This window comes from Arvicola amphibius, chromosome 7, assembly GCF_903992535.2.
Source record: "Arvicola amphibius chromosome 7, mArvAmp1.2, whole genome shotgun sequence".
NCBI lineage: Eukaryota > Metazoa > Chordata > Mammalia > Rodentia > Cricetidae > Arvicola > Arvicola amphibius.
Window position 1 is genome coordinate 92761929 of NC_052053.1, and position 22983 is coordinate 92784911.

The 22983-nt window shown below is 50.0% G+C and overlaps 1 protein-coding gene across 1 annotated transcript in view; it reads right to left on the reverse strand.

The window, feature by feature from the left end:
* Ift43 (intraflagellar transport 43) overlaps window positions 1–22983 on the reverse strand; it is a 79851-nt gene that overhangs the window by 22934 nt on the left and 33934 nt on the right. The gene's annotated exons all lie outside the window — the stretch shown is intronic.

Genomic DNA, 22983 nt, shown 5'->3' on the forward strand with positions numbered 1-22983 from the left:
TGAGAGAGAGAGAGAGAGAGAAATAGAGAGAGAGAGAGAGAGAGAGAGAGAGAGAGAGAGAGAGAGAGAAATAGAGAGAGAGAGAGAGAGAGAGAGAGAGAGAGAGAGAGAGAGAGAGGTGTGATGTACACCCCCAGGTATAGAGTTCCTGGCCTGGAAGTCTCTATGGAGACTAGGCTGGCCTGGAACTCACAGAAGTCCACTTGCCTTGCCTCCTGAATGCTGGGATTAAAGGCCCACACTGCCCCGCCCCGCCACCATATCTTTTGAGACAGGGTTTCTCTCACTGAAGCTTGAACTCACTGATTGGTTAGACGGGCTGGCCAGCAACCTCTGAATCCCTGCCCAATGCCAGGGTGACAGACAGACATGACCATATATCATATTTTCTATGTGGATGCCAGGTATCAAAACTCAGGTCCTCATGACGACACAGCAGGTTACTTTACTGCCTGGTCATATTCCCAATCCCCTGTAAGGCCTTCTTTTTTTTTTTTTTTTTTTTTTTGGTTTTTCGAGACAGGGTTTCTCTGTGACTTTGGAGACTGTCCTGGAACTAGCTCTTGTAGACCAGGCTGGTCTCGAACTCACAGAGATCCGCCTGCCTCTGCCTCCCGAGTGCTGGGATTAAAGGCGTGCGCCACCACCGCCCTGTAAGGCCTTCTTAAAGCCTTGGCTCAGCACAACTCCAGATTAAATTGTTGGGTTTGAGTCGGTAGAACAAGAAGCTGAAACGGGAAATGGAGGCAGACAAGGCCTCTTTCAACAACTGGATAATGACTCGCTGCCAGTCTGCTTTCTTCCGTGACTAAGGCTCTGGCTGTATTTGGTGCTGTTCCTTACCAGCCTAGGTACGTCACAGGAGCAAAGGGGGCGTGCTGACTCTGCTGTTCAGTAAGCAGTCTTCTCTCTCATCACGTGACTGGTACTGGGTGGAATCTGGACCTGCGTGACACCCATGCCTTTACCTAAGGCAGTGACTCTTACATGTCAGTGACATGAGATCCACTGGGAAACCCGTTAGACATGCAGACTGGTGGGCCAGGCATGGAGAGATTTCTGAACTGGCCGATAAGTGTATGGGAAGCTAGGACTACATACTGTTGTTGACATTTGTGGTTTTATTATGTGGTATTATTCTTTTTTTTTTTTTTTTTTTTTTTTTTGGTTTTTCGAGACAGGGTTTCTCTGTGACTTTGGAGCCTGTCCTGGAACTAGCTCTTGTAGACCAGGCTGGTCTCGAACTCACAGAGATCCGCCTGCCTCTGCCTCCCGAGTGCTGGGATTAAAGGCGTGCGCCACCACCGCCCGGCCATGTGGTATTATTCTTAAAAAATAGCTTATGCTCTTGGGAACAGAAACGAGGTTTTACACATGGTAGGTAAGTATGCTCCTCCTAAACTACACCCTCAATGTAGGACAATGTATTTTCAACAAAATTCCAGGGAATTCTGACCTAAGAAAGTTCCCACAGATGCTCTGTGACTGGCAACTGCTGACAGCGTTTAAAGCTGGCTTTGGGGTATATGGTGATTCCATTTTTCTATGTCTGAAAATCCCTACAATGAAATTTACATTTTCTTTTAAATAAATTATGTTCAGCCTGAAATCGAGCACATGAGAAGACAGCCAGGGCATGGTGGCAGTGTCATAACGGCCAGAAGCAGAATGCACGAGATTCTCACCCCTGTCAGTGCAGAGCCAAAAACCTCACCAGCAAGTTTCCCTGAGGCCAACTACCATTCCTGTAAGATGTAAGTAACTCCTCTAGCTACTGATCATAAATTAATTTTTTTTATCAATTAAGAAAAAAAAAAATAGGCCAGGTGGTGGTGGCGCATGCCTTTAATCCCAGCTTTTTGGAGGCAGAGACAGGTGGATCTCTGTGAGTTTGAGGCCAGCCTGGTCTACAGAGGGAGTTCCAGTACAAGATTCAAAACTACAGAGAAACCCTGTTCTCCCCCTCCCCCAGAAAAAAACAAAAAGTCTAAGTTTAAATAAACTACTCTCAACTACATTGTTTCTTTTTAACTTTTTAATATTTATTAGTTTTTTTTATGTGTTTGTATAGGTGTTCGCCTACATGTGTGTTTATTCAACAGGTACATTCCTGGTATCCACAGAAGCCAGAAAAGGATGCTGGATCCCCTGAAACTGGAGTTACAGACAAATGTGAGCTGCCACGTGGGTGCTGGGAACTGGGTCTTCTGGAAGAGCAGCCAGTGCTCTTAATCTCGGAGCCATCTCATCTCTCCAGACCCCTACACTGTCTGGTTATTGTTGTTTTAAATTTAGTTTAATTTCACAAGTCTGAGTGTTGCTGATGCACGAATGTCTGGGAACTGGAGCTGGACAGCGGTCAGCTGCCGTGTGGTGCTGGGAACTGAACCCAGGTCCCTGGCGAGAGCAGTGAGTGCTCTGAACCATCGCTCCAGCCCCACCCACTCCAGGCACTGGTTCTAAAAGTCAGAAAAATGATGGGTGAGGTCAGGAGAGAGAAGGGAAGAGGGAGAGCAACTCAAGCATCTGGATCCCGAATGGCCCCTAGAGGCTCGCATGCCATGGCCTGGTCCCCAGCCTGCAGGGCTATGATGATGCGGAGGATCCTCTGGGAGGTGGGGCTGGTGGAAGAAGGTAGGTGCTGGGCCACGCTCCTGAAGGAGATATCGAGGCCCTGTTTCATTCCTCACTCTTTCTCCTACCACAGTGGACTGTGCCGCTACAGGCCTACAAGAACAGGGCCCACAGTTATGCACGTAAACTGTGTGCCAAGAACACTGTCTTATGTTTAAGCTCATTACCTCAGCTGTTCGGCTCCGGCAACAGAGAGCTGGCTGAACCCACTCTGAGTGCGCTGTTGACTCAGTGGGCACAGCTAGATGGCTGAGCAGCTAGGGCACCAAAGTGAAAGACAGAAAGAGCAGTGGAGGAGAGCGTCCGAGGTCAGCTGCGCACCTCCACGGGGCTGGTCAACCAAAGGAGTTCCAAGGACTATTCCAAGCCAAAGAACTAGTTAGAGAACACTGCCTGCTGCCGAGGCCACTTTCTGTCGGGGAAGGATGGAAGGCTCTTGTCCTTGCTCCCATGGGTCCCTTAGGCGACAGCTTCTAGCTCTTCTGTAAAGCTGAACTTTGTCAATTCACTGCCCAGAAGACTCAGCCAGCATGTCACCAACAGTGGGAGGATGAGAGCCGGTCATGGGGAAATGGAATCAGAGACAAGAAAGACGAGGCCAGTGTCTTTACTTTGTGCACAGGACGAATATACTAACCTGTGATTGCCCTCAGGAGCTGCAGTACTCCGAGGTTAAGAGTCTCCCCACCATGTGCTCCTACCAAGATGTATGTCCTGCATGCACTGCCACCGGCCCAAAGCAACAGTGACACACAACCAAGAGAAGCCCAAAGAACTGGGCGACCTGTGCTAGGCTCTGCATCTTGAATGTCCCCCGAGGGCGCTGATGCTAAAGGCCTGGCTGCCCTCATGGCGCTACTGTGATTTCTAATGGGCCGTGGCAAAAGCAGGGGGAATTCTGCGGTGAGAAGATGACAGCCATGATATTCTCTGGGGGAGGCTGATTAATGGCCATTCATCCATTCAGTGTCCAAAAAGTGGCTGAGTTTAAGATCCAACTCAACTGCCCTGGAGCCCACTCTGTTTTCTCTCCCTCTAGGGGGAGCCAGAGGACATTCTCCACCACCTCTCTTGAAGAAAGGTGACAGGTAGAAGATGTCCTTGGAAGGCGTGCCCTCAGGTCACTCCCCCCCCCCCCCCCCCCCCCCCCCCCCCCCGCCAATGTAAGTGTCTGGATCACCACTGCCTGAGAGATGAGAGCTTTGTGAGCTACAGCCCCGCCTTTGCTCTGGCTCACACAAGTGGAAAACCGGCCATCTCTGGGCTTTATCTAGGATGGCAGTTTTCAACCTGTGGGAATGACCCTTTTACAGGGGTTGCCTAAGACCATCTGAAAACACAGATATTTACATTATGATTCCTAACAGTAGCAAAATTACAGTCATGAGGTGGCAATGAAAATAAATTTTATGGTTGGGGTCCCCACAACATGAGGATCTGTATTAAAGGGTTGCCACATTGGGAAGGTTGAGGACCACCGATCTAGATATAGGTGAATTTGGTTTGGACCACACTGCTGTTTATTCTTTTAAGGAATGCTCACCTTTCTGGATTACTGCAATAAAGAGCCTGGTAACAACACAGCCCTTGGGACAGAAGCCTGACCGCCAGCCACCCTGAGCTCGCTCCTACAAGGCTAAGAGTAGTTCTGAGCAACAGAATCACATGCGAAACTTTTTCAATGGAGACCTGCTAGCTCCCCCTGCCCCACCCCCCGCACCCTCACCCAAGTATTAATTTGTAGAAATAGGTCCCAGCCATGGTTATGAGAGTCACATCCCTAACTGTGCTCCAGATATGAGGCTGGACGCCATACTTGCTGAGCAAGTGCCCCTTCCTCCTCTCTTTTTAGTTGCCTACCTACTGTCTTCCACCCCAAGGGAGTGGTGATGGATATGGACTTGAAGAAGAGAGGGCCAGGAGCCCAAACAGCCCATAAAGAAAAGCTTCTTATCCCTGGGACTCACACGAGCCTGTGGTGTTTGTACAACCCAAGCAGGAGTTCGCCACCATGAAAGGCCAGACAATCCAGGCCCACTAGAGACACTCACTCGCTCAATATGCAAACTGTAAAAAGCATGGCGCTTGCTGAGCCAGCACTCTGGAAAGCTAATTAAATGCCAGGCTTCTTTTGAGGGGCTCCTCCATCTCTTGCTGCCTGCTTTGGCCATTCTTCAGAAGACAGCTTTACCTATGAACCAGAGGAAAGAACCCCTCCCCTCTGACACGGCAGATTCGGTAACGGGGCACGCCAGTGGTGAAGAAGCGTGTCTGGCCAGCCGGCAACCTGAAAGGGAGAAACCCCAGTCATCTCGCGGTGGCCCTTTGTAAGCCACCAGCTGCTGCGCTCCAAGTACTGGCTTCTCAGGTGAAGCGTTCAAAGGCTCCCTTGCTACTCCCACCTTCCTGCACAGCCCAGAGCATGGCTCAGCACACAATCAGTCCCTGCCTGGTCTTCATCCCTGTTTCTCTCAGACATGGTCAGTTTGATGCAGCCACACATTTCTCCGAAGAGCTGAGAGTTAGCAGTGGCCCGCCAGACACCAGGCACTAACACGGTATAACATATGAATGCTATGACATATAGCATACATGATGTACTAGAACAATCCCATCATCACTGCTATTCGCTCCAATGCACAGCTGAAGAAGCCGAGGCTCAGGGAGGTAAAGTCGCATGCTTTCTGCTGTCTACCTGTAGAACAGCAGGCATGAACGCAAGCCAGGATGGCTGACACCAAAGCTTAGCCTTTAACCCCTGCCTTATGGGGACACATATGCGAGCAGCTCTATATGGCAGACATGTATGTCCCTTCCATACACTCCACTAGGACCCAACTGATATTTTCTATGGTGCCAATATGCTTCGGTGCCAATATGCTTCAGACTTATAGGAGGACGCCAGCTTTGCCAAGTCTCCCAACCCGGTGATTTAATTGTTCTGTGTGGTTTATTATGCAGTTGGTAATATGGAAGGGAGGGGTTTAGCTAGGTCACCCTCCCTTCCCCAGTCCCACCTCTTTGCTTATTTGGCTGGCTGAGGACAAGCATGACCTCACTGTCACATCGCATGACTGCAGCCATGGAGAACCCGAGGACTCGGGGTTCTCTTGCTTTCACTCTGGGGCTCCATGGAAAAGTAAGTATGTGCTATGGGGTAAAAAAAACAAATCACCCCAGGGTGATTCCTCAGGTGAGGGTCTATCTACCATGTGGGCAGTACCTGATTCGCCTCTCCGGTGGTCTTGTAGCCATCTGTCCTCACTGGCCCCCTGCTATATCAAGGGCTTGGGTTGGTCATCAAACTAAGGACCGCATCTGAGGGACCTGTAGGTGGTTATGACCCCAACCTGTAGACATTCCCAACAGCTGAGGGTGAGGCCCCCAAAGCAACCTGGGTCCCCTCTGCCATCACAGTCTTTGCTGCTTTCACGCGACGACTAATGGTGGCCCTGACGCAGACCTCATCGAAATGGTCTCTCATGCCTAAGGGAACACCGCGGAGCTCTAAATGGAGATAAAGTACCGCAGCTCAGAGGACAGACGGGATGCTGTCTTTATGCAGCATGACAATGTTCGGTGGTTAATTAGACACCGTTAACCTAGTTTAGCAGTGGACATAACTGGGATAAATGGGGGGAAGTGTCCTTGAAGCCTCTTAATAGTGATGATACACACTAGACCCCAGACCTGCCTCCCTGCTGAGGCAGAACCAGTGCCAAATGGACCCCGGAGTCAGTGGACATTCCCCACGGCCATTGTCTCCGATCCAAGAAGCAAAGTTAAGAGTCTGGGCACACAAGGACAACCGCGACTCCTGTAGCTGAGAGGACGCTAAAGGCACACGACTCCATTGCAAAAAGACGAAACTCTGCAGCAGGGGCCGCGTTCACAGAAAAGAGTTAGTAGAGAGACATCAGAAAATACACAACGGCCAAAGCTCCTTGCACTTTGCAAACACATACACCCATGGAAGAAAGCAATCAAAACAGTTTCCTATGAAGTGTTCTAGACTTGTGGTTAAAATGCCTAATAGGAACCTCAGAACTGCTGGGCAGTGGTGGCACTCACCTTTAATCCCAGCATGCAAGAAGCAGAGGCCGGCGGATCTCTGAGTTTGAGGCCCTGGTCTACATAGTGAGTTCTAGGCCAGCCAAGGCTACACAGTGAAACCCTGTCTCAAAAACAACAACAACAACAAAACAACCAAACAAAAGCTCACCTCCCCACTGACCACCGCCTCTGAAAGCTCGCTGAGGTAAGTTTCACCAAGGCCAGAGTGAGAGATAAAGAGCCATGTCTCCCTGATCCCAAACCAAGGCCTCACTTTATAACACACATGGCCATCAGATGGGACTTCACAGTGGAAACTGAGGGGAAGGTGGGGTCGGCGGCTGTAAACACGGCCACGCTGACCACTCAGGATCGGGCAACGATCCAAACACTTAAAACACGGCCACACTGTCCGCTTGGAATTGGTTAATGGCTGAACACTTAAAACAGCCACACTGTCCGCCTGGGATGGGGTAATGAACCGAACACTTAGGTCTTTGATCTAATCCATCTCCACACTCTCGAGTTCCTTCTGAAAGTGGAAGTGCCTACTTCCCTCTCCCCTAGTTCCTAGTTCTCGTTATTCCTGTTTAGTGTCCGATAAAGATTAGGGTTATCTTTTCTCACTTCTTTCAAAGATAGTTAAGAGCTCGATAACATCCGTGTGGTTCTAGGTCACGCTGGATCCTATTTAGTTTGTGCAAGAATAGTTCATCATCAAGTATCATGTTGAGAGATGAAAGCCATATCCCTCTCCTGTCTGTGCACAGGCCCTGTCCTAGATGGGTTAGCGAATTAATGGCCATTCCTGGGTGAAGTCTGCCCCCTGCTGGGAAGATTAAGAAGAGCATCTTTGTTAGGATTCTAACAGCCTGAAGAAAACGAGGCTGGGACACACAGTCAGTTTTAGGACAGGTATCTGCTGCCGACGAAAGTAGCGGAGAGTTTGGAGCCTGCACCGGCGCCACCTCAAACGTGTGTTATGTTATTCAGGAGACCTTTACGGGACTTTAGTTATTTACTAGAATAAGTAGGGACTGGGAACCAGAAAAGTTCTATTTGGTGTTTTCAAATCTGGTGGGAGAACATTATAGAAATAATATTAAATCCTCCACGAGCTCACAATGCAAAGTCTTAGTGACCCAGATCACTGTCACCTACCCCGAGTCACTGCTAAGTGTGACATGGAGACTACAGGGACCCAAGGACGGCCCCAAAGCTGGCTGGCGGCAGACCTAGCGCTTCCCGCACACTGGCCAAACGCTGTGTGTTCTCCTATGCTCCACACTTCACAGGGCAGGGAAGGTGGAGAGAAGCAAACACCAAGGAGGGACTCAGAAGGAAACTAGCTGCCACAGCTTCCCGGAAGGCCTGCCCGCTGAGAGCCAGTGAAGCCACAGGAAGCTTTCCAGTTGGAAAAGGCAGCCCAGACAAAGATCAGAGCCATGACAGGGCCACGTGAGGCAGACAAGGTGGCAGTAGCTGGCAGCCAGGTAGTGGCTAAAAATGAGGAGGGTAACAGAGCTAGCAGAGTCAGCAGGCAAGTTTGCTCAAGAAGGGACTGCTATCCACATCAGCTAGGCTGAGATGGCACAGTGGCCATCTCATTGGGTCCTTGCTTCCCCTTCAGGTCACCAAGACAACAGAGAAGCTGGATTTCTGCAGATAACATGCAGCTGGCCTGATCCTTTGCTCCTGCAAGAGGGAGAATGGGGAGAGGCAGCAGCTGAATACGGTTTCCCAAATGCTCCCCAGGCCGAATGCCATGGCCGGGATTTCTGCTACAGCAATGTACTTCCTTTAAAAAAGACTCTTACTTTTCATCTAATCGATTTATTTGAAAGGAAACTACAACCTCAATGGAAAGATGGCATCATCAATCAGTGGGACCATATGATGAAAACAGTTTTAAAGACTATATGTTTTATTTTAGTGTAGATAGACACAGCAGTTTGCCAAGAGTCTGAGCCTCCCTTGTATTCTTTGTTGGGAATGGGCATCAGCAGGGCTGGAGGAGTGTCAGGGAAATCCTGGAGGCATGGAGAGATTCGTTCTTTGGACAGTCAAAGACAAAAGCTAATGGAAAAGATGAACCACTAGGTTTGAGTCCAGTCTTGGTGAAATGCAGCTGTGTGGACCATGAAAGGAGCAAGATGTGGCAAGAGAAACAAGCAGAAATTGGGGGCCCCCAAGTCAGAGGCCGATTTCTCGGTGTTTCCAGAGAGCTTGATTTCAATTCTCTTTTGTTTGTTTTTTGTTTTTGTTCTGTTCTGTTCTGAGATGAATCTCCCCATATAGCTCCAGCTGGCCTTGAACTTGGATTCCTCCTGACTTCATCTCCCAAGTGCTGAAACTGAGGTCTGCCCCACCAGGGAACCTGTAAAGATTTCCTTCTAGCACGAACCTGTTGGGTTTCCCTACTCCCTTTACACCCTATCCTCACATAAGCCCATAGAAACTCTAACCTGAGTAATGAGATGCGCACAGGGAGGGTCTTAAGACCCCCACAATCCCCTTGTGGCTGCCACATTTGAGGCAAGAGGGGCTAGCGGGGCTGTGTGTGGTGCTTCTTGGAGATCTTGGAGCACCCCAAGATACATCGTGGGTAAACACGAGCCAGGGACACCCTGGTACTTCAAAACATGGCTTCTTACCTAACAGCCACCAGGAAACCAGGAAACCCTGGCAAACCCACCAGGACGCAGGCTAGTGAGAGGACCCCAGAGTAAGACAAGCCCACCCTGCCAAGCTGTCTCCTGTGCGCATGTGCCCAAACTGCTGCAGGCATAATAAAACTTCCCTTGCTTATTCCTAACAGGGGACCGAAAAGCAAAAGGAGGGGGTGGGTGTGATGCTCACAGACGGATTTTACTTCTGAGAGCACGAACCCATCAAAGGGAGAACAAGGGGACCATTTCTGTCAGTAGAATTTCACCCAATGGCAGACGTCCCTCATCACTCCCTCCTGGCTCCCACCTGCTCAGACTGCAAGGCAGCCAGTCTCCCTTTAGCTCAGCCTGGCTGGCTCAGGGGACACAACTTTTTTCCTTGAAAGTTTTTTGTTGTTGTTGTTCATAAGATTGCTTCATATGATCAACATCTCATTTCTGCGAGGGTCCCAGAGGACGGCAGTAAAGACGATTTTATTCCAAGCACCTAGCTCTTGCACAAACAGTACAGTGAGCGGCCTTTTCATGAACTCAAGATGAATGTGAGCGGCTCTCAAGGTCTGAGCATAGGCACGGCTGTAGACTCCCAGGCACATTCCATTATACTAATTAGCCGCATGACCTTGGGCAGTAGGGCAAGGTGAACGTGAGGGCCTTTCTCACTGTAAGCTCCTGTAATTTCAAGCCACTTAACCTCCCCAGGCCTCATGTTCCCCCACTCGGAACAGAGGAAGGCGGGTTCCACCAGTGCTCGGGGCTCTCCTGAGTTAGAGAAGGGCGGCAGCCCTGCCTCTCCTGATCCACATCCGATCCTGGACCTGTTTGCTGGGAAACAGCCTCTAATCTGACAGTTCCCCTGCAGCGCCGTCTCCACAACTGGCTTACCTCTGCCTAAGAATTTCAACCAAGAAAATGCAATATGCTTGTCTGGAAACCCAAATCAACACAGCGGGCAGGAAGTGGGATGAAGGGGAGACAGTTTCCGTGGGGCGGGGGTGGAGATGGGTCCTCTTCCAGGCACTTTGTAGGGACAACACCATCACCTGCATGGAGAAGTCTGGCTATCTCTTGAGGAGTCCCCTAACCCAGCCACTTGCTCTCTTCCCGCCGAATGCCACTCCTGGTTTCCTTCCTGCCAGGTGGCTGGAAGAAGGGTATTTGCACAGATTTGCTGAACCCTCTAAACCACGGAACCCAGGCAGCTCCAACCTGGGTGCAGTCTCGGGCCGTGGGCCTTGATTTAGACAGATGGCTAGAGACCAGAGATTCTGAGTGTGGGCAAGTCAGAGGGTTTGAATGTGAGTCTTCAAAACTCATGCTGCAGCTTAACCCCTTGGTGCAGCAATTAACACCCGGTGCAACAACTTAACCCCTGATGCAGCAACTTAACCCCTGATGCAGCTTTCAGGGGTGCTCATAACATCAGAGCAGAGGGATAAGGACATTAGGAGAAGGCTGGAGGGAAATCACTAGGTCCTTCTGCCCCTTCTGTTCAAGACTTGGGGTGCAAACTTGAAGGCAGACGGCACCTCTCAGCAGAATCTACTGGTGCCTCTTACTCTCCGGGTCCAGTAAGCGGGAGAAACATTCCTATTACCTGGTCTATTGCATCTTGTTATAGCAGCTGAAACAGACTAAGACAGAGGCTCAAATCAGTTTCGCCATTCCCTAGCTTCTTAAACAGTGAAAATACCACCTTCTACTCCACGGGACTGGTTCAGGAATCAAGGACCTTATTCAGGCAGAGTACTGGGCCTAGTGCACTCACACATCGCCTAATGAGGGGGTACGTGCTGAGCAATGACCATTAGACAACATCATTGTTGTGTGAGCACCACCGTGGTGCATTTAAAATAATATTTAAAATATGATGGACCCACTGAGGTACCTGAGATCTGCTGCTGACTAATGTATCTTATGCAGGGCTATACTTGGCGCACAGGAAGTGCGCAGTGGAGAGAAGCAGCCGCAGCCATGGCAGTTATCCTCACAGGAGACAGTAATGTGATGGGATCAGATTGTAAGGCTCTTCTGGAGCAGCTTGCTAGTTTGAGAACAGAGACAACAGCTTGGTCCTCACCTCAAAGCCATCCTCCCTTCCTCTTGACTCCAACCCCAGTTCTGTTAGGGTAACAAAGAGCCTGCCTGAGTTTCCACCCTGCAGCCTCTCACTCTGTGGGGAGGGGTTACCCATTTCTCAGGGACAGGAACATGAAGCAGATCTGAGGGAATTCTTCCTCACACGGCATCTCCTGCAGATCTGAGGGAACCCCTCCTCATGTCATCTCCTGCAGATCTGAGGGAACCCCTCCTCACACGGCATCTCCTGCAGATCTGAGGGAACCCCTCCTCACATGGCATCTCCTGCAGATCTGAGGGAAACCCTCCTCACAATCATCTCCTGTAGATCTGAGGGAACCCCTCCTCACATGTCTTCTCCAGGAAACAGAATTCTGCTGGGAAGTTCTTCACCTTCCTGCTGTTCCTGCTTTTCCTGTCTGAGGAGGACAGGTGAGGTCGGAGACACCTGTGACTCAATGCTGGGGTCTGCATGACGCAACTACACATTACAGGCAGTGGAGCAGAGAGCTGGACGGGCTGTGTCCATGCCAGCGCCATAGGGCTGTAGGCCCTGGTCTTCTTATTTTGAGACAAACTCTTTTCTGTGTCTGCCCTGAGGATAGGGTTTTACTGCTTGGAGTGAAAATGACCCCACTGCACAGCTTGTTCAGCGGCAGATGTGAATCTCTCCTGTCCAGAAGACATGTGCAGCTGGTGGGGAAACTAGCCCTGCGCAGCCATGCAGCTGGTGGGGAAACTAGCCCAGTGCAGCCGTGCAGACGGCAGGGAAACGAGCCCGGTGCAGCCGTGCAGATGGCGGGGAAACTAGGCCCCATGCACCCATGCAGCCGGTGGGGAAACTAGGCCCCGTGCAGCTATGATCACTTAATCCTGGAACAGTATCTCTAACGAGAAATTCATGATTAGGAATGGATTTGAGGCAACTGAAAGTCTCAAGACACAAATGAGAGTCATGGTAACAGCTGCTAGAGAAAGTCTCAAACTCAGGAAAAACAGAGAGATGAACAGATTCAATCTATGACTCTGTTCTCACCTAAAGAGAAGACACCCGCCATGAGGAAGGGCAGGGGCAGCTTTTCAGAGCACAAAATATGGGCCACCATGAGAAATGCATACATCGGGTTTCCTGCCACACAGCTCCTGGGAGACTTTTTTTTTTTTTTCATATTAACAGGATGACTGAAGAGTTAGGGCACCAAGAGAGTCCCAGGAAGGAGGACTGGTGGCTGAAGGAGCTGGAACTTTTGATGCCGGTCCCCCAACTTCCCTATGCCTGACTTCAGACTCTGAGAGGGGAGAGAGGTGGAGGCTGGATTTATCATCAATGGCCAGTGACTTGATTAGCAACGCCTATGTAATAAACACCCAGCGGAAGTAGGTCCTGAGAGTGCCAGGTTGGTAAATAGGAACGTGTCCAGGTGAAGGGCAGGTAGCACACCCCAACTTCACCAAGACGGAAGTCCTGCCTTTCCTCTCTCTATCCCTTCAGTTAGCTGCTCACTTGGATCCTTTCAAATGTGCTGTGTGGGCCAGTGAGACAGCTCCGTGGGTAAAGGCACTCACCATCAGGTCTGAAAACTGGAGATCCCCCCCGCGGGATGCAAATTGACGGAAGGAGAGAGCTAAGTCTTGCAAGTTAATCTTTAACCTCTACAGCTATGGCACATGCACATGTGCGCGCGCGCGCGCACACACACACACACTCACACACACACATACGATAAATAAGTAAAAGGTGATAAAAGTCTTTTTTTTAGAGAGGGTTCCACTGTGTAGCTTTAGCTAGTCTGGAACTCACTATGTAGAACAGGGCTCGAACTTCCAGAGATCCACCTGTCTCTGCCTCCTGAGTGAGTGCTGGGATTGAAGGCACATGCCACCACACCTCACACACACACACACACACACATTAAATATGCTTTACAATAAATTGGCAATAGCAAGTGAAGTATTTGGCTGAGTTATGTGAGTACTCCAACATAGTATTTGTACCGAGAGGAGGTAGTGGAAACCCAAGATTTATAGCTGCGTGGTCAAGAGGGAACCGGAGGCCTGCAGAGCAACCAGAGGCCTGCGTTTGGCATGGCCTGGTTGGGGTGGAAGAGTCCTGTGGGGCTGAGCCCTTATCTTGCAGGATCTGCTAATAACTCCAAGTATATAGTGTCAGAACTGAGCCAAACTGCAGAACACTAGGTTGGTGTTCACTAGAGAATTGCATGGTGTATTAAGAACCCCCATATACAGCACACATACACACACACACATACACACTCACACACACACACACACACACACAGGCACTCATATACAGAGGCATACACGCACACACGCACACACATAGGCATGCACAGACAAAGGCTGGCATTGTTCATCTTCCATAATTGTTTCTCTGTCTCTCACTGAACCCGGAGTTCACCAATTAGGCCATACTAACTAGCCAGCAAACCCCTGGGAAGGTCCGGCCTCCACCTCCTCAGCACTGGAATTACAGGCATGTGCCATGATACTCTGCTTTTTCCATGGGTGTTGGAAATCCAAACTTAAGCGCTGTCTCTCTGGCTCCGTGACCGTTTAGTTCCGGGCCAACCTCCTCAGGGAACATTGGGCCAACAGATGCAAATGATGTGACGTGATCACATGCCGAGGACAGGAAGAGGGGATGAGCACACATAGATGCCTGGCTCCCGGTGCAGACACAGGAAAAGGCGACACTAACAAAGGAGGGGGCTCATTCAGCACGCTCAGGAGACAGACGCCTGGCCATGTTAGTACACGTTCTCAGCACCTTACTCTAAATAAATTACCATGCCCCGGGCTGACCATGGGAGTCAAGGCCCCCAGAAGCAGGGACTGGACTGCTAGGGCCCCAGGGTCTAGCTGCCTAGCTCCCAAACCGGCTGGCTGGGAACAGATCCAGCTCTTGGAGGGCACTGCGGGGCTGGAAGGGACAGTCGCTTCCAGTGCTTAATTGAACTTAATGACTGGCCTAATTAAGCTTGTTAATGGCAGGTCTAGTAGGGCCTTGGCTCATGCCTCGCTGCAACCGCATCCGCCCCCCTCACCTTCCTCCACAGGGCCAGGAGTGGCCGAGGCACCGTTCTTAAGATGACAGGCCCATGGTGGCCGGAGGGCTCTGGCCCACGCCTGCTGGCCTTGCTGTTCCAATCGCACATACTGTGCGCATGGAGGACCCATATCAGCAGAGTCCTGGGGTACCTGCTGAGCACTACCGCAAAGACACTATGCTAGGTGCCAAAACTAGATGGGGAAGCCCGGACATTATGAGTGTGACTCTTACAATCAGCCTTGCGCGGACCCAAGTTCTGGCTGGCTGCTGAGCACTGTGTGGCTCCAAGCAAGCTATTTAACCTTTCTGGTACTGGCTTCCTCACCTGCCAGCAGAGCTAACAACAGAAGCGCCTCATGGGGCTGTTCTGAGGGCATAGGACAACGGTGGGGTCCAGCACAGGGCCCACGCAAAAGTCACCAAAGATGAGTGTACATGCCTGTGCCGCTGATCCACAAGTGTGTTCTCATTCCATACAATAGAGGGCAAGACATGGAGGAGATTTCCCCAGAAGAGAGTCTATGGAAAGGAAGCTGCACGTTTTCTAATGAATGGAGCTAGTCTTTAAAATCAGTTAACAGTGATAATAATATAATACAATCTTCACCATCATTATCAGAAGATTGATGACGGGGGAAAAAAGAAAGAAAAGAAACATCCAAAATCTCCACCAACAGAGGAACCCAGCCCATGGGTTAGCCATGAACTAATTCAGGACAGTTAGGAAAACAAGGAGAGTAAGGGTGGTGCACTCAGTTGGTGGAACGCTCGCCTAGCGTGCATGAAGCTGGGTTTCTTCACCAGTACCATGTAAACCAGGCATGGTGGCACATTTCTGATTTCCCAGAATTCATTCAAGAGGAGGGAGTGACAGAGGATCAGATGTTCCAGGTCCCCCTCTCTGTGGGGAGTGCAAAGCCAAACAAACAAACAAACAAACAAATAAGCAAAAGGAGGTTAGGCTAGAGGCCCTAAAATGTAAGCACGCACACACACACACACACACACACACACACACACACACACACACAAATCTTCAAGATGCAATTATCATTAAGAGAAATACAGAGGTGGCTCAGAGGTTAAGAGCATTGGCTGCTCTTCTAGGGATCCTGAGTTCAATTCCCAGCAACCACATGGTAGCTCACAACTGTAATGGGATCTGGTGACCTCTTCTGGCCTGTAGGCATATATGCAGGCAGAATACTGTATGCACAATAAATAAAAAAAAATCTTTAAAAAGAGACAGGAATATAATAAAGGGGCGATATGCAGACTACAGTATGCTTAAAATATTTATATGTGGTGTGTGTGTATCTATGCAAGCAAGTATACACACATTTTGTAAGACAGTCCTCAATTTCTCACTACCTGTGTTGAAATGCCGAGAATGCCCCAAGCTTACACAAGCACACAGTTTAGTACAGCTCACTGCAGAACCTCAGACACTCCCATTGCAGCCTGGTAGCCAACTCAGAACTGTACTCCCTCCCGGCTGGTGCCCAGCATCTCCAGAGAGCACTACATTCTGTCATAGCCCGGAAGGAGATCCAAACCCAAGAGTCAAAGTGAAGTTCCGCCTCACACATACTGCTTCAGACTACTGGAAAATCAGAAGTCACCTGCCAAACTGTCACAAGTCCGCTCACCTCCTGAGTATGTGAGGACAGAGGTCCAGGGAAGTCACTGCTGAAGAGATGGTGGAGGCTGGAGGAGATGGCAGCTGTGGGTAAATTTAGTTTGTTTCTGTCTGGCTTGCATTTGAACACTAGGGAAGGAACTTTATTTTAAAACATGGAGCCTGAAGCTGATGTCAGGGAGTTCTCCAGCGGTGGAGGGACTCACACGGACCCCAAACAGCCCTTCCGGCAACAGCAGAACTGGACAGAGCAAAAGATACAGGTTTGAACTTCCTAAGAGAGATGACCTCTGCACTCTGGACAATCCAGGGAAACAGGGAGTGTTCCACAGGAGACTCAGCATTTTGCCTATGGTTATTCAAGGGCTACTACTAAGGGCTGCTCATTCTGCTGCTGATCCACGGGGATGCGCCTCCAGCTCTACAATCCCAGACCAGCTTCAAGAAATGGCCCACTGCGGTGGCTGGAGAACTTCATGTCGGCAACACTAGTCACTGCAAAAGGCTGCAGGCCAGTCTTCAAAGGCACGTAAGAATTCATTCTAGACGTGCAGTTGGACCTTCATTACAAAGAAGCCAAGACTAACCTGGCTGAGAGACGCTTACGGTGGGAGGGGAGCTGGTAGCAGGCTGGGGAGGTGAGGACCGCCACCTATCCCTGGGCCCACCAGGGTCCACCAGGCTAGGAAGAGGCTACTGGGACAAGGACCTGTGGAGTGAGGGCTTTAGAAAGCTGCACCCATGGGGGCCCCAGCTGTCCTCTCCCTGAACACATGGGCAGACCACATGGTCAGCCCAGGCAGTCACTCTTCCTGACACTGGGGCATCAGGTGTGTCCCTCTGCTTCCGGAGAGGTGCTGAGGACTCCTTAGCGGCACACCACTCCGTTCTCCAGAGCTAACGGACGCTGGGCCGGGAAGCACTGGGCAGTGGTGCCATCACTTCACACCCAGGCATTGCATCGGCGAACTGGCTTTGTGACACTAGGCAGGGCCCCAGGTTGCACCCGACTCTACACCCAACACCCCTGTATCTGTCCCAAGGGGAGGCCTGTGACCCCCCCCCCCCAGATCACAAGAAAGATTGATGTGCAGGTCATACCTCTTCTCTATCCTATAGGATCCCTGTGAACATCCTAAAGCCTCCAGGAAACTTCCCAGGAGTCACATGGCAGGTGCTTTCTTGGCTTGGGAAAATACTGTACCTCCTCCCTCCCTACATCCCACTGAGATTAGGAAAGTCCGGTAAAAGCCAGCACTTTGAGATCCCGAACAGGAGAGAACTGACCAGTACTGCTGCCTTTGAGTCACGACAGTTAGGGGAAATATATTAATCAGTGTTTGTGTGCACAAGCAGTGTGATGTGTGCACGCATGCGTTCGCGTATACACACAGGCAGACATTAAGTTTGTTGTGCCGGCGCATGCCTGCAATCCCACCACACAGGAGGCAGAGGCCAGCCTCGTTATATAGTGAGTTCCTGGGCTAATGAGTGAAATCCTGTCTCAAAATAAAATAAAATAAAATAAAAGACATGAAGTTAACTTGCAAAGCCTCCACATATCCTCTTTTGCTTTCTCTCCTTTAGGAATCCTCAGCCTCCTTTAGCCTGGTTATACTTCAGTTTTAAGCCCACACTTTTCTACACAAATATGCAATAGGCCACCCCAGAAAACTAGACTGAGGCCTCATCTCTAGGGCTTGCCTTCCCAACACCAGGTAGAGACTTGGGAAGTGTCTCCCTGCTGCAGGACTATCTGGCTGGGTGGGGAGGGGCAGCTTGTTATTTCAATGCATACAGTCTGGGTGTTGTTTAGTTTATCTTCGGGTCCTACTGAATATAACAAACACCCAGCAATAAAGGATGCAGGTAGATTAAAATTAATTAGGAGTAATTATGGGCTTGCTTATTCATGTGCTTGATTTTGCAGAACCAGGCACTGACCCTGGGGTCTCGCTATGTTCCCGGCTTCTTTTGGCCTCTTTTGCAATTTGGAGGCAAGGCTAAGCTGTCCAGGCTGGCCTTGGAATCTTCCTGGCTCAGCTTCTCAAGTATTTGAAGTTATAGGCCTAAGTCGCCTAGCCTGGATTGGCCGAAGCTTTTCTAAATTCATTCAACAAAAACCTCTTCCTCGACCATCTGTCAGTCTAGGAGGCTTTGAACACAAACTTAGAGGAAAAGAGAACTCACTCTTTGTGGGTGTTGGTGGAGAAAACTGTAGCAATTTCCACAAGGGACAAAACTTTCTAGACTAATGAGACATTCCTTATGTCCTAGGTGCTCTAAGGGAGGTGAAAGATTCCACCCTTTGGGAAGCTCCTTAAATTCAAGAAGGAAACAACTCAACACCTCCAGGAAGTCCCTGAAACTGATCAGATTCATTCATCCATCCCCAAGCATATACAAGCTGCAAAAATGGCTAGGAGACACTCAGACAAGCAGAGCTATCTGGACAACTACCTGAGCCACCTAGAAGAGGCTCAGGCCAGCCAAGTTGGCTGGAAGAGACCATCTCCAACCTGTTGACCTGCCTGAAGACCATGCAGTGTGCTCCAGGCTCTCAGCTTTCCTGAGCCATTACCCATGCTGGTGTAAACTTTGTTGACGTAGTTGTCTTTGAGTAGTTCTTGTTCCAGTAAGTCCCCTCACCCTGTCACCTGTAAGAAATCCCAATCCAACACACTGGTTCACCAAGTTGGATTTGGGTGGTATCCTTACTCTGGTTGGTCTGTCACCAGTCCCCTAGCTTGGGTGAGTAGATGCTTCTTTGTGTCTCCCAGGAATAGTGATACACAATAGAGTCTTACCTAGAACAAAGAAATGTAAGGTGTATGCTAAAAAGTTGTGACAGTGTTTGGCTCTAAAGCCATCTTTTCTAAGCTTAGAGTATCTTAAAAGTTGACTGCAGAAGCCCTCCCCCACCACACACACATACACACAAACACACACACACACACACACACACACACACACACTAGGTCTTCCATTCTCAGTCATCTGCCCCCCTGATCTCACTCAACCTTGGACCCCTGTCATCTTGCAGGTAACTAACCTGCTGGACATTCCTAGAACCTTACCACAGGTTTGAAATTTTTACACAATAAAGATTAATGGCCAGGAGGCAGGAGAGTAAGGACAGGTTATATTTTTGGCAATCAAATCATTAATGACAAGTTCTTAACAGAAGAGTTTTCCGTAGGAGTGAAAAATTTTTTAAAAATCACCATGTGATAACACTTAATGAAATGATTTCCTTAAGCAACTCTCGCCAATGGATGCTGCACCTATTAAGAGTCTGATGGGATGGTAGGGTGGAGGGGCATATATGACAAACTCCATTGACCATGGATTACTTAAAGTGGAGTAAGTGCCCACCCTTTGGCCGTACCTTCCCTTATCTGCACTGCCCACACCCAGGCCCCCCATACCTGGGCCCTCCCAGACTCCTCCACATTGGAACCCTCAAGACCCCCCTGCCTGAGTCCCCCAACACATATCCAGGTCCCCCCTCACACACAGGACCTTCCCAGGACCCCTACACCCGGGCCCCCTCACTCCTGGGCCCCCCACACCCAGGACTCCCCACATCCGGGCCCCCTCACTCTCAGCCCTCAACCACAACAGTGCACATAGCTTGAAGTACCAGCTAGACCTAGCTATAACTCTTCCTTGGAATAGGACCGTGGGGAAATAAAGAAACAATTTAAACACCACAACTCTGAAAAAAAAATGATCCAAATCCAGAATACAGGATACTCTCAGGCTAAGTGTCTTACAGTCTGCTCTCCACCCAGCAAAAAAAGCAAAAGACTTGGGAAAAGTGAGGGGTGCGGCAAACCTGAGAAGCTAATGGCAACAGCGAAGCAAAGTGTGGACCTTGATTTGTCCTTTTTATAGCCTAACTCCACCAAGACATCTTTGCTGCAATGAAAATAACTGAATATGATCTGGGTATCAGATAACATTAAGGAATTGTTATTAATTTTGATAGGCATAAAATAGCACGGTGGTTAATAAAGGAAAATGGTCTTTATCAATTAACAAAAATGATCTCCAGCAAGAGGGAAGGAGTCAACAATCCTGTCAGGCTGCTCTCCTTGCTAGGGACTCGTAACCCCACGTACGTCTTCGCCAGACGAACTGTTTACCCGTACCTATGTCTAACCCAGCAATTTCCTATCTTTCAAGTAGTGGAGCAACTAAATGAAGCATCTGAGTGGCAAGCTGGGAGGGATGGAGAAGACTTCTCACAGGCGCAGCCAGCCTCATGGCTTGGCCGCATCTAGGTCTGGTATAGACCCAAGGGCAGAAGATCGTAGCGGGCTTGCATCCCTGGAGCCACGCACAGCACCCAGAAGGGAGCTCCAGCAAGCCTGCACCTGTGACACCTTCCTAATGAGCGGGCTGTGGCGGGGCTGGGATGCGAGGACACAGCCCATGTCTCTGGCTGTGCTCGGAGACCGCCAAGCCCTCCAGTCTGGTGAGTCTTTGCCTTTCACACTTCCGTAACCTAATAAGAATTAACTACTCGCTGCTAACAAGAAGGTAGAGACTCCAATATGCAATGACATAGAGGGAGAGGACAGAAGCCCTTTAGCATTCTTGGAACATCTATGCCATTAAAAGGGAGAGAGAGAGAGAGAGAGAGAGAGAGAGAGAGAGAGAGAGAGAGAGAGAGAGAAAGGAAGAGGAGGAGGAGGGAAGGGGGTAACCTCGGGACCAGCACGCGGCAGTTCCCCCGCCATCTTGATGTCCTTGACACGTGCAGATGGTGTGGAAGTGGCTGGCACCAGAACAGCCCGCGAGGAGGAATGAGCGGCCAATGGAGATTTATGTGAGCAGAGCGAGATGGACAAGGTAAAATTGTCAGGAGGAGTTGTTGGAAAGTAAAATATATTGTGACAATTCCACTCCTGCCGTTCATCAATAAACTGACAGATCATTTAGTGTCAATTAGGAGTGATAGATGGACAAGTCCCCATGATCCTGGGCCAAAATTAATGGCTGGGAGGGAGAGGGTGATTGAAAATGACGGCTGACATTGAGAGCAAAGTCCTCAAAGTCCCCGAGGGGCCATTACTTGCCTCATTCCCTTGCAGATCAATGCAGGGACAAACCCAAAAACAGACACTTGGAGACAAAACTTAGTCAGAGGGCCTTCGCCTCCCCAGGTCGGCTTCCCTGCGCTCAACTCTTCTCACCATGGCCATGCCGGGGACCCATCAACACTTCCAGTGTCCCCATTCAGACAACTTCAGCAGCTGACTCCAGGGTGGCTTTGGCACAGCTACTACTTTCAGGCCAGAAGGGACAGACAATAATGTCAGGTCCTAGGCTATTCCTCAAGTCAATCTTATTCTGTACCCTGGAGTGAGCCCGAGTTCTGGGACACGGTACCTCCCAGGGCCAAGGCCCACAGATGCTCTACTCTGTCTTGGGAGTGTTTCACACGCCAAACAAAGGTACTGCGGGCTCTCATGTATGCTGGCTCCAAGCTCACTAGTCAGAGGCAAACAGCCCTCTTCTGTCCACAGAAGACAGGTAGCTGTCTGACACTGTCATTTGTCCCCCTTCACTGATGGAACCTACCTGAGTTTGTCACGGCCAGGAGCTGTCTGCACCCCATCCCCATATTATTATGATGAACCCCAAATCTCTAAGGTGATGATGGTGTTTGCAGGTGGCGTTTGGGCAGGGCTGGGGTCACAAGGATGAAGCGCTCACAATGGGAGAGAGGTTAAACAGAAGTGGACCTACCCAGAAAGAGCCCCTCATCAACAACTATGTCATGCTGCCGTCTGACCTTAGACATCCTGCCCCCAGAAAGACCAGTGGAACTGTGCCCTGTCTGAGCTCCAGGCATCTGGCAATTCCTGAAAGCAGCCAGACTGTGTCAGAAGTGTGGCGCCACGCAGCCATTGTTACCCCAGGAGCTTTGAAAGCAAGCAGACTGTTTTCCAGCGCAAATTCTTTGACCAACCGCCTAAGGAGGAGGCTGTCTTCCTCCCAACACCAAATCTTAAACCAAAACATTCTCACCGTCTCTGTCAGAATCCAACTAGCTTGACCCACATCTACTCTGCAAGGTGGCCCCTGGCTTGTCACTGTCTTCTGACATCACATGGCGAGCACCACCCATGCATCTGCCTCCCACTTACCTGTGCTCCTTGGACGATTCCCGACTTATTGACTGAGATGCCTGACATCTGGATTAGAATCTAGCTCTCCTGGGCCAGGAAACACACCCTGCACTGTGGTACTCACTAGAGCAGTCTGGTTCGTGCAAAAACACTAGTAGACACTAAAGCTGCTAGGGAAAAAGTTGTGGAGAGCAGACTCCGTGCAGTGCCCTGAGGCAAGCAAGGCGATCACTACTCACTCTTGGAGAAAAACAGAACTTTCTGAGGGGAAACTCTCTAGGTCCTCAACAAGGCTGAGTGGTCACACTCGATACTGCCAGCACAGTCCTGTGCCTTCGCATGAGACATGAGAGGAAGTGTACAGTAACACCTGTCCTTGCCCCAAACCTTCAACGTGAATCTAATCACGACAAACTGGAGAAACTAAAGACAGTTTTCTGTGAGACAACTGGCCTGGATGCCTCGGACAGTCCACAGATTCCACAGTAATGGGAGCTGCTATGGGTCAAGAAAGGAGAAGCCGGTCCTGGTGGCATATACCTAGAATTGCAGTACTTGAGAGGCTGAGGCAAGAGGACGGACATGGGTTTGAGGCTAGGTTATAAAGACCCTGTCTACCCCCCCCCCAAAAAAGGGAAAGAGATAGAGAAAGGAGGGGAGGGAGGGGGGATAGAACTAGTTAGTATAATGTATGGATTC